Here is a 9900-nt window from a genome sequence, read left to right as displayed (position 1 = left end):
TATAAGAAGACTATGTGAATCCACAGAGACACACAGGGGAGAACTCCATGTAAGGATGAAGGCGGAAATTGGAGTCAATACGTTTACTCATCAAGTAATGCCAAAGATTGCTAGCAACCACCAGAAACTAGAGGGGAGACGTGGGATAGCTTCTCTCTCAGAGCCTCTGTAAATAACCAGCCCTGATGACAGCCTGATTTTTGAATTTCTGGACTTCTGCACTGTAAAAGAGTAAATCTCTGTTTTAAGCCACCAAGTCTGGTAATTTGTTATGGTGGCCCTAGGAAACTGACATAAGTAAACAATAGAAAACATGAGGATGAGGTTTAGGTAAAAGGTCTGGCTGGATTGGAGATATAAATTTGTGAATTGGAACCTTATAAATAGTATTTAAAGTCATGAAATTAAATCTCAAGCAAATTTTTAAAATTTGGAAGAAGAGAATTAGGGAAGGGAAGAGAACCAAGAATGAACCCTAGAGCCCTCTGTACTAAGTGTTTGGGAAGGGCCGGGTGCGGTGGCTCACGCCTGTAATCCCAGCACTTTGGGAGGCTGAAGTGGGCGAATCACGAGGTCAGGAGATCGAGGCCATCCTGGCTATCATGGTGAAACCCCATCTCTACTAAAAATACACAAAAATTAGCCAGGCATAGTGGCGGGTGCCTGTAGTCCCAACTACTCGGGAGGCTGAGGCAGGAGAATGGCATGAACCCGGGGCACAGAGCTTGTAGTGAGCCAAGATCTTGCCATTGCACTCCAGCCTGGGTGACAGATAAAGACTTCTTCTTAAAAAAAAAAAAAAAAAAAAAGTTTGGGAAGATAAGGAGGAACCAGTAAGAAGAGTCACCAATGAGGCAGGAGGATAAAGCACAAGAATTGATATCCTAGAAGTCAAATGAAGAAAGTCTTTTTAGACAGAGTGGTCAGCTAAACCATCAAGCAAAATGAGAAATCAGAATTTAGCACTGAATTAATGAATATGATGGTAATTTGATGCATTTGACAAATAGCATTTTGCTGGAGTGCTGGGGTGCTGGGAGGGAAAGCCTGTTTGGGGTGGATTTAAGGGAGAATGTGAATGTTACCGGATGGGAAGTCTTGACTGTGAGTTGTCCAGGTTCTTGGTGCATTGAACAAAGAACTGAACAAAATGCACAAATAAAGCAACTAAAGAATGAAGCAACAAAAGAAGCAACAAAAGCGCAGATTTACTGAAGCGAAAGTACACTTCACAGAATGGGAGTGGGCTCAAGCAGGCAGTTCAAGAGCCCCAATTGCAATGTTCTTTAGTGTTTTTATTAAGCTAAAAGAATTTGGTAACACCCCTAGGTGCCCTTTAGAGGCCTTCAATTGGATACATGCCATGAAGGATTAGTCCATTACCAATCAAAGGCTGAAGAGGAAACTTCTGTCTTGTTATCACAGGAGTGAAAATGTGGCCTCTATGCTGCTTAATCTTGCCTAGAACTGGCTGCACCTGCTGTTCTTTTGATTATTTCTTAACCTTGGTTACCCTAATTCCCTATTCTCCTGCCCCATGAAGAAAGAAATTGTAAACAGTGAGTGTGGCAAAACAATGTCATTTGCTTTGAAAAGGAGCAAACTAGAGTTTCTAGAGGAATTAGTGGAGTCAAGAGAGGGTGAGGATTTTAAAATGGAAAAAATAACAGCATATTTTTGTGAAAAAGGGGCTGAGTCAAGAGAGAGGTGAAAATTGATCCCTGTAGAAGGTTCAGGAAATAAGTGATATCCCATATAGGAAAGAAGGCATGGGATCTGGGGCTGCGCTGTCCAATATGGAAGCGAGGAATCATGTATGGGTTCTGAGCCTTGAAATGTGGTGAGTCCAAACTGAGACGTGCTGCAAGTATAAAACACATACCAGATTTCAAAAACTTAGTAGGAGGGAAAAAAAGTGTGTAAAATATGAATAATATTTGTTAATTACAGGTTGAAATGATAATATTTTGGATACGTTGAGTTAAACAAAAGATACTAAAATTATTTTCAACTGTTTCTTTTTACCTTTTTTTTTAATATGGGTACTATAATTATTATTATTTTTTCTTTTTTTCTTTCTTTTTTTTTAAGACAGAGTCTGCTCTGTCACCCAGGCTGGAGTGCAGTGGTGCAACCTCAGCTCACTGCAACCTCCACCTCCCAGGTTCAACTGATTCTTGTGCTTCAGCCTCCCCAAGTAGCTGGGATTACAGGTGAGCACCACCACGCCCAGCTAAGTTTCGTATTTTTAGTAGAGATGGGGTTTCATCATGTTGGCCAGGCTGGTCTTGAACTCCTGACCTCAGGTGATCTGCCCTCCTTGACCTCCTAAAGTGCTGGGATTACGGGCATGAGCCACCGTGCCCAGCCAATTTTTTTTTTTTTTTTTTTTTTTTTTGAGGCAGAATCTCACTTTGCCGCCCAGGCTATGGTACAGTGGCACTATCTCTGCTCACTGCAACCTCTGCCTCCTGGGATCAAGCTTTCCTCCCACCTGATCTTCCCACCTCAGCCTCCATAGTAGTTGGGAGTACAGGCAGGTGCTTCTATGCTTGGATAATATATATATATTTTTTTTGTAGAGACAAGGAGTTTCACCATGTTGCCCATGCTGGCCTTGAACTCTTGGCTCAAGCAGTCTGCCCACTGTGGCCTCCCAAAGTGCTAAGATTACAGGTGTGAGCCACTGCTGGGTACTAGAAAATGTAAGGCTTCATTTGTGACTCACATTCTGTTTCTACTGGGCAGAGGTGCTTGAGGCCTTAGATAGGAGCAAAACAGTTTGCCTAAAATAATAAAAAGGAAGGCAGAATATAGGGGCATAAATGCTGTTTAGTAAGTAGAGAAGGTGGTGGGTGTTTGAAAATTCCTTCAGTTTTCTCAGTGAATGAGGAAGTAAGGTTTTCCATAAGTTGAATTAAATTCATTTATGTAGAACTTATTTTGGTGCAGAGCATAAGGTAAGGATCTAAATATTTTTCCCCCAATAATTTACCATTTATCCCAGCACCATTTATTGAGTAAGGTTTCTCCCCTTTTAATGTGTGATGCCTCCTTTTTCCTAACACAAATTCTGTGATCTGTTTCTGAGCTGTCTGCTCCATCTATGTGACTAGGCTTGCACTTGCCCCTTGTTGATTTAATTATTGCAGCTGTATAATACGCTGTGTGCATTAGACCATCCCTACCATTCCTTCCCTTTCCCTGATACTTCCCAGATATTTGCTCGATAGGAGCACAGACAAAATTTTGAAATATTTTGCCAAGTTTTAAAAGTTTAAGATAGATATATTACATATATTAGATATAGATATAGATACATTATTTTAGATTCAGAGGGTACATGTGCAGATTTGTTGCATAATGCTAAGGCTTTTGGGGTGCTATTGATCCCAGAAGCCAGGTAGTAAGCATATTATCCAATAGTTTCTCAAGCCTTCCCCCTTGCCCCCTCCCTCTCTATCCCCTCTAATAGTCCCTAGTGTCTACTGCTGCCATCTTTATGCCCATGAGTACTTAATGTTTAGCTCCCACTTATAGAACATGTAGTATTTGGTTTTCTGTTTCTGTGTTACTTTGTTTAGGATAATGGCCTCTAGCTGCAACAAAAGAATATAATTTTGTTCTTTTTGTGGCTGCATAGTATTTGACGGTATACATGTACCACATTTTCTTTATCCAGTCCAGTTGATGGGCCCCTAGGTTGATTCCATGTCTTTGTTATTGTGAATAGTGCTGCGATTAACATATGCATGCATGTATCTTTTTGATAGAACAATGTATTTTCTTTTGGATGTTGATGAAAAGAGTGAAACTCCATAAAATAGTTGAAGAGATTTATTCTGAGCCACATATAAGTGACCAATGGCCCATGGCACAGCCCTCCATGTGCCCAAAGTGACTGGGTTACAACTTGGTTTTACACATTTCAAGGAGACATAAGACTTTAATCAATATATGTAAGATATATATTGATTCCATCCATAAACACAGGACAATTCGAAGCAGGGGCTTCCAAGTCATAGGTAGAGTCAAAGATTTTTCTGATTGGCGATTGCTTGAAAGCATTAAGTTATTGTCTAAAGAATTAGAATAAATAAAAGGGAAGGTCTGGGTTAAGATAAGGGGTTGTGGAGACCAGGGTTTCCATTATACAGAAGCAGTGTCCAGGTACCAGGCTTTAGAGAGAATAGATTGTAAATGTTTATTCTCAGAGTTCATTCTCTCCTGAATTAGGAAAAAGGCCTGAAAAGGAATTCTCTACAGAAGGATTCTCTACAGAAGGCAGATTTTTGTCACAAGAAACAGCTTTGCAAGGCTGTTTCAAAATATGTTGAAGAAATATAATTTGGGGTAAAATACTTCAATTTATTTCAGGGCCTGCTATCTGTCATACTATACTAGAGTCAGGCTAGAATTTGGTGTCTTATTTCTAGAATCTGCTTTGTCAGTCTTAAGAATTGTTTTGGGCCGGGTGCGGTGGCTCACACCTGTAATCCCAGCACTTTGGGAGGCCATGGCGGGCGGATCACGAGGCCAGGAGATAGAGACCATCCTGGCTAACATGGTGAAACCCCGTCTCTACTAAAAATACAAAGAAATTAGCCAGGTGTGGTGGCAGGCCCCTATAGTCCCAGCTACTTGGGAGGCTGAAGCAGGAGAATGGCGTGAACCTGGGAGGCAGAGCTTGCAGTGAGACAAGATTGTGCCACTGCACTCCAGACAGAGCAAGACTCCAATTCAAAAAAAAAAAAAAAAAAAAAAAGAATTGTTTTAAAGTTAATGCTGGTCAGCTGTGCCTGAATTCCAAAAGGGACCAGGGCATAATGAGGCATGTCCAATCCCACTTTTCATCATGGCCTGAACTAGGTTTTCAGGTTAACTTTGGAATGCCATTGGCCGAGAGGAGGGATCCAAGCAGATGGTTGGGAGGCTTAAGATTTTATTTTTGATTTACAGATACATACCCAGTAATGGGATTGCGGTGTCGAATCATAGTTTTGTTTTAAGTTCTTCGAGACATCTTCAAACTGCTTTCCACTCATTATTTCATTTGTTCCTTCTCCTAACCTTTTGAAGTGATCAGGCCAGGGCTTATCATTTCTACTTTACAGATAGAGAATAATGAAGCCCAGGAGACTAGGTTGTACAGACCCACAGGAGTTTCTAGAGATTGAGCCTGAGCTACAATCTTGGTCTGGTATTTTCTAGTTCACTACTCTTTCCTCTACTGTGCTCTTTATCCCTTAAAATCCATCAGTGCAATTTCCCCTAGACATTACTAGTTAGTGGGCAAATCTACTGTTGATAAATTTTGTCAGGCTTACAGGGGAACATGAGAACATTCTTCCTGATCCTCCACCATCAGCACCCAAAACCGGGGTACTCCCAGTTTCTAGTATTGATCCTCTCTGAAAGAGTGAATTTTTCCTTATTCCCAGGGTCTAGGGACTGGTTTTTCTAGGAGGGTGTATGTGAGGAGTATAGGGCCAAATATAAAGTTAGAGGGCACAGTCCCCAAACCTGCCCTCACTTCTGACCAACTGCAATTTTAGAGGGTTCCCAAAATCACTCTTTGATTTGGTATTCCCTAGAAACATGGGAGTCACCAAAAGCTGTTATAGTCACATTTATGGTTTATTATAAGGAAAGGGTACAGGTTAAGCTTAGCCAAAAAGAAACACATAGGGCAGAATCCAGAAGGGTTCCAAATGCAGAGCTTCTGTTGTCTTTTCTCCACAAAGTAAGGATACACTGTGGCATCCATGTGTGACAATACACCAACCAAGAGAGAATCACCAACCAGGAGAGCTCACCTAAGCCTCCGGGTTCAGTTTTTGTTGGAGCTCCATTTCATGGGCATAAGTGATTGATTGGCCACATGGTTGATCTTGGTCTCCAGGCCACTGATACTGGGTGACCCAAAGTCACATTGTTGATCTTTCAGCTTCAGCCCTATGGCTACATGGGAGTGTCCAGTCCCCATCTTAAACTGCACTGACAATCCACTGTGACCCCCATCCCACAGGCAAAGACAGTAGAGATTACCTTCCAGAAGCCAAGGACAAAAGGCAGATTTATTTTGAAGAAGGTTAATTCTTCACCACATACTAACATTTCTTTGCCTCCTGCATAATTAGAAAGAGAAAAGGGCTTCAGTTCAGAGACTTTTTTTTGAGACTGAGTCTCATCGTGTCGCTCAGGCTGGAGTGCAGTGGCGCAATCTTGGCTCACTGCAAACTCTGTCTGCCTCCCAGGTTCAAGTTACTCTCCTGCCTCAACCTCCCGAGTAGCTGGGATTACAGGCACCCACCACCAAGCCTGGCTAATTTTTGTATTTTTAATAGAGATGGGGTTTCACCATGTTGGCCAGGCTGATCTCGAACTCCTAACCTCAGGTGGTCTGCCCGCCTCGGCCTCCCAAAGTGCTGGGATTACAGGCATGAGCCACCGCACCTGGCCAGGCTTAGACTTTTTGAAGAGAGTTCACTTTGGCTGTGACTGATGGGCACTGCTCTTCAGTTCTCCAAGGGAATATGGAACTCACCCCACAGTTGCGAAACAACCCTTAACCAATCAGTAACACAAACAGAATACTCCAGGAGGCCTTGATTCTCTAATCAGCAATCCAAATCACGCTGGGGAAATTACCCTTAATGTGTCATCCAAATTTCATGTAGACCCAAATGTTTCATTTAAATGTAAAACAAAGATAACAGAGTGTATCCTAGTGAAATGTGCCTCTCTTCCAATCATGCTGCTCTTTCCCTAGCACTCAAAATTTACACCCTGCTGAGAAGTTACCCTACATCACCTTCCCAGTTAGCAAAACTCCCGTCAGAGAAAGTCAACTATATTTGAAATGCTTTTTCAGTGTGTTTTCAACACAAAGTCTGTCAGTCAATTAATAAGCAGGGAAGACCTGGTTAATGGCAGGCACTGGACTAAAATTGTGAGGAATGCAAAGGCAACAATGTGATCTCCATTCAGGGAGCTAGAAGTGTAGAAGGGTGAAGAAAATACACACACAGATAATGCAAGGGCAGAGGGCGAGAGATGGCACACAGACTTACAGGCAAAGGAAATGAGACATCTCTCTCAGAGGCTGGGACGTGGCCCATGCCTTGTCTTCTCCAAGGCTGAGAAGTTTTTCTTTGTGACCTAGTCCTGGAACATTTATTTTACTTTGAAATCAGTCCTTCTTTTGGACATCCCAACCCAAAGTCCAGTGATCCAATGTGAATCGATTCTACTCATTGGAATGCATTTCCATCAGGGTCGGTTTTTCTTAGCCATTCCTTCCTCTGCACATCTTGGAGTTTCAACAGTGCCTGCAGTGGGCGGCTATGTGCAGAAATGCAGCAGGAATTGAATTGAGTCATGGAGCTTTCTGTGGGAACTCTGGGGAATTGTGAAGGACAGAGGAGTTCATGTTCCTGGGAAAACAAGACTGAGCACTGAAGACTTAGCAAAGACACTACATTCTCTGCTAATTTAATGGATGATAAAATTCAATTCAAAAGTAGAGTGAATCGTTTTATTTATTAAATTTCTCATGGGAATTTTCATATTTAATGATTTTTTTAAAGCCAATAAATGGCTTTATTTTTCTGGTAGTACATGTGGTTAGGGCGGGAGGGGGAGGAGGTTGACTAGGAGTTACTACGTTAGAAATGAGAGTCTCAGAAGCCCTATCTTAGTCAATATGCAGATCTTGGCAGTCACTGAGCTACTATTTCAGTTTTTTCATCTGTAAAAAAGCAGCTAAGCGCCCAGGGCACCCACCCCATGCACACATTAACTGTGAACACTGCTAGAACCATTTTCCAATACTGTAATTTCCCTCCCAATCAGTTTTTGCTCCTAAACAGCTGACAACACATTTCCTTCCATAGCCTCAGTGTAGCATTTAGATGATTTGCTCAAGCTCATAAATTGACTCAGTCTTACCACCCAACCCCATTTCTCTCCACCCGTTGCCAGGATGAATTCTCACCTATGGTAATGCTCTCTGACTGGAGGCCACCAGGAACACTGTATAGGTTGAGTTTACTACTCACAGCCAGGACAAACACACACCATGGGGAGCCCTGGGGTGTTTCAGCAAAAGGGCATTAAAAAAAAAAGTTTTTGTGTGTGTGTGTGTGTGTTTTTTTTTTTTTTTTGAGACAGGGTCTTGCTCTGTTGCCCAGGGTGGAGTGCAGTGGCACAATCATGGCTCACTGCAGCCTTACCCTCCTAGGCTCAAGTGATCCTCCCACCTCAGCCTCCCAAGTAGCTGAGATTACAAGGTACATACCACGACACTCAGCTAATTTTTGTATCTTTTGTAGAGATGGGGTTTCACCATGTTGCCTAGGATGGTCTCAAATTCCTGGGCTGAAGCGATCCACTCGCCTTGGCCTCCCACAGTGCTGGGCCACTATGCTGGGTCTAGAAAGGATTTGAGGGAGAGTCCAAGGAAGCCAGGCTTTGCTCTACATTGACTATTATTAGGAAGCTGGGGTAATTCTATAATCAGTATGTTATTTGTAGGGAGGGCAGACTAGAGGGAAGCTAAAGCTACAATTAGTAAATAAGCAGCTATCATTCGTATTAGCTGGAAAGGAGAATGTTTAGTATTTTGTGGCTTGGACAAGGCTCAAGTTTTGTCAGGTTCAGGCAGGAACACCAAGCGGTCTTGCCTTTGTCTTGATCCATCGTAGTCACCGTGTGGGCTTGTCTGATATTGATGTTCTGTGAATTGTTTCCCTTCCACAGAGAACACGAAAGCCTAGCTGTTGGTTCCAGGCCAGCTCAGGGCAACACTAAGGGCTACTGATAGTACCAGGCCAGCTCCTGGATGTCAGGCCCACTTTTCTCCTTATCAGAGAGGGTCTCCTTGGTGTCTTCTGACCATGCTACCTCACGCCAATCCTCAAAGCCAGGACTAGGTGAGGTAAGTAGGGCAAAACACTTGGGAAGAATGCACGCTTGGGCACCAGCTCTGTGCAGGCATTGCCCTGAGAGGGAGTGGCTCTATAAGTTTTGTGCATGACTCCCTTCGCTTGCCTCATCCTCTGTCCCACTCTACACAATACTTTAGTCTGGTCTCTGCCCTTCGTTCTTCATTCTCTCACCCTGAATCCTACCCAACTTCCTCACAAGATCAGACACGGCTTTCCCTTCTCTTACTGGAAATGCTGCTCTTGTGATCACCATAAGAAGTGAGGTTCAGGTCGGGCATGCTGGCTCATGCCTGTAATCTCAGCACTTTGGGAGGCCAAGGTGGGTGGATCACCTGAGGTCAGGAGTTCGAGACCAGCCTGAGCAACAGGTGAAACCCTGTCTCTACTAAAAATACAAAACTAGTCAGGCCTGGTGGCACGTCCTGTAGTCCCAGATACTTGGGAGGCTGAGGCAGGAGAATCGCTTGAACCCAACAGGTGGAGGTTGCAGTGAGCCAAGATTGTGCCACTGCACTCCAGCCTGGGCAACAGAGCAAGACTCTGTCTCAAAAAAAAAAAAAAAAAGCCTCTAAAAAAAGAAGTGAGTTTATCCAACTCTATAGATCTTAGCCTGGCTGGTTCTATTTCAACATTCACATGTATTAAATGTGCCCCTGAGATAGGACTTCCCAGCACACCATAACTAAAATACTGGACACCCACCCTCAGTCATTCTCTCTCTTTACCTTGTTTTATTTTTTTCACCCATTGATAACTATCTGAACAATTTTTATTTGTTTAATATGTTATTTCATTTCTTTCTTTCTCTTTTTTGAGACAGAGTCTCACTCTGTCACCCAGGATAGAGTGCAGTGGTGCGATCTCAGTTCACTGCAACCTCCGCCTCCCAATCTCAAGTGATTCTCATGCCTTAGCCTCCTGAATAGCTGGGATTATGGGTATGTGCCACCAG

Source organism: Chlorocebus sabaeus, chromosome 11 (assembly GCF_047675955.1).
Source record: "Chlorocebus sabaeus isolate Y175 chromosome 11, mChlSab1.0.hap1, whole genome shotgun sequence".
Taxonomy (NCBI): Eukaryota; Metazoa; Chordata; class Mammalia; order Primates; family Cercopithecidae; genus Chlorocebus; species Chlorocebus sabaeus.
This window is presented reverse-complemented; position numbering follows the sequence as displayed.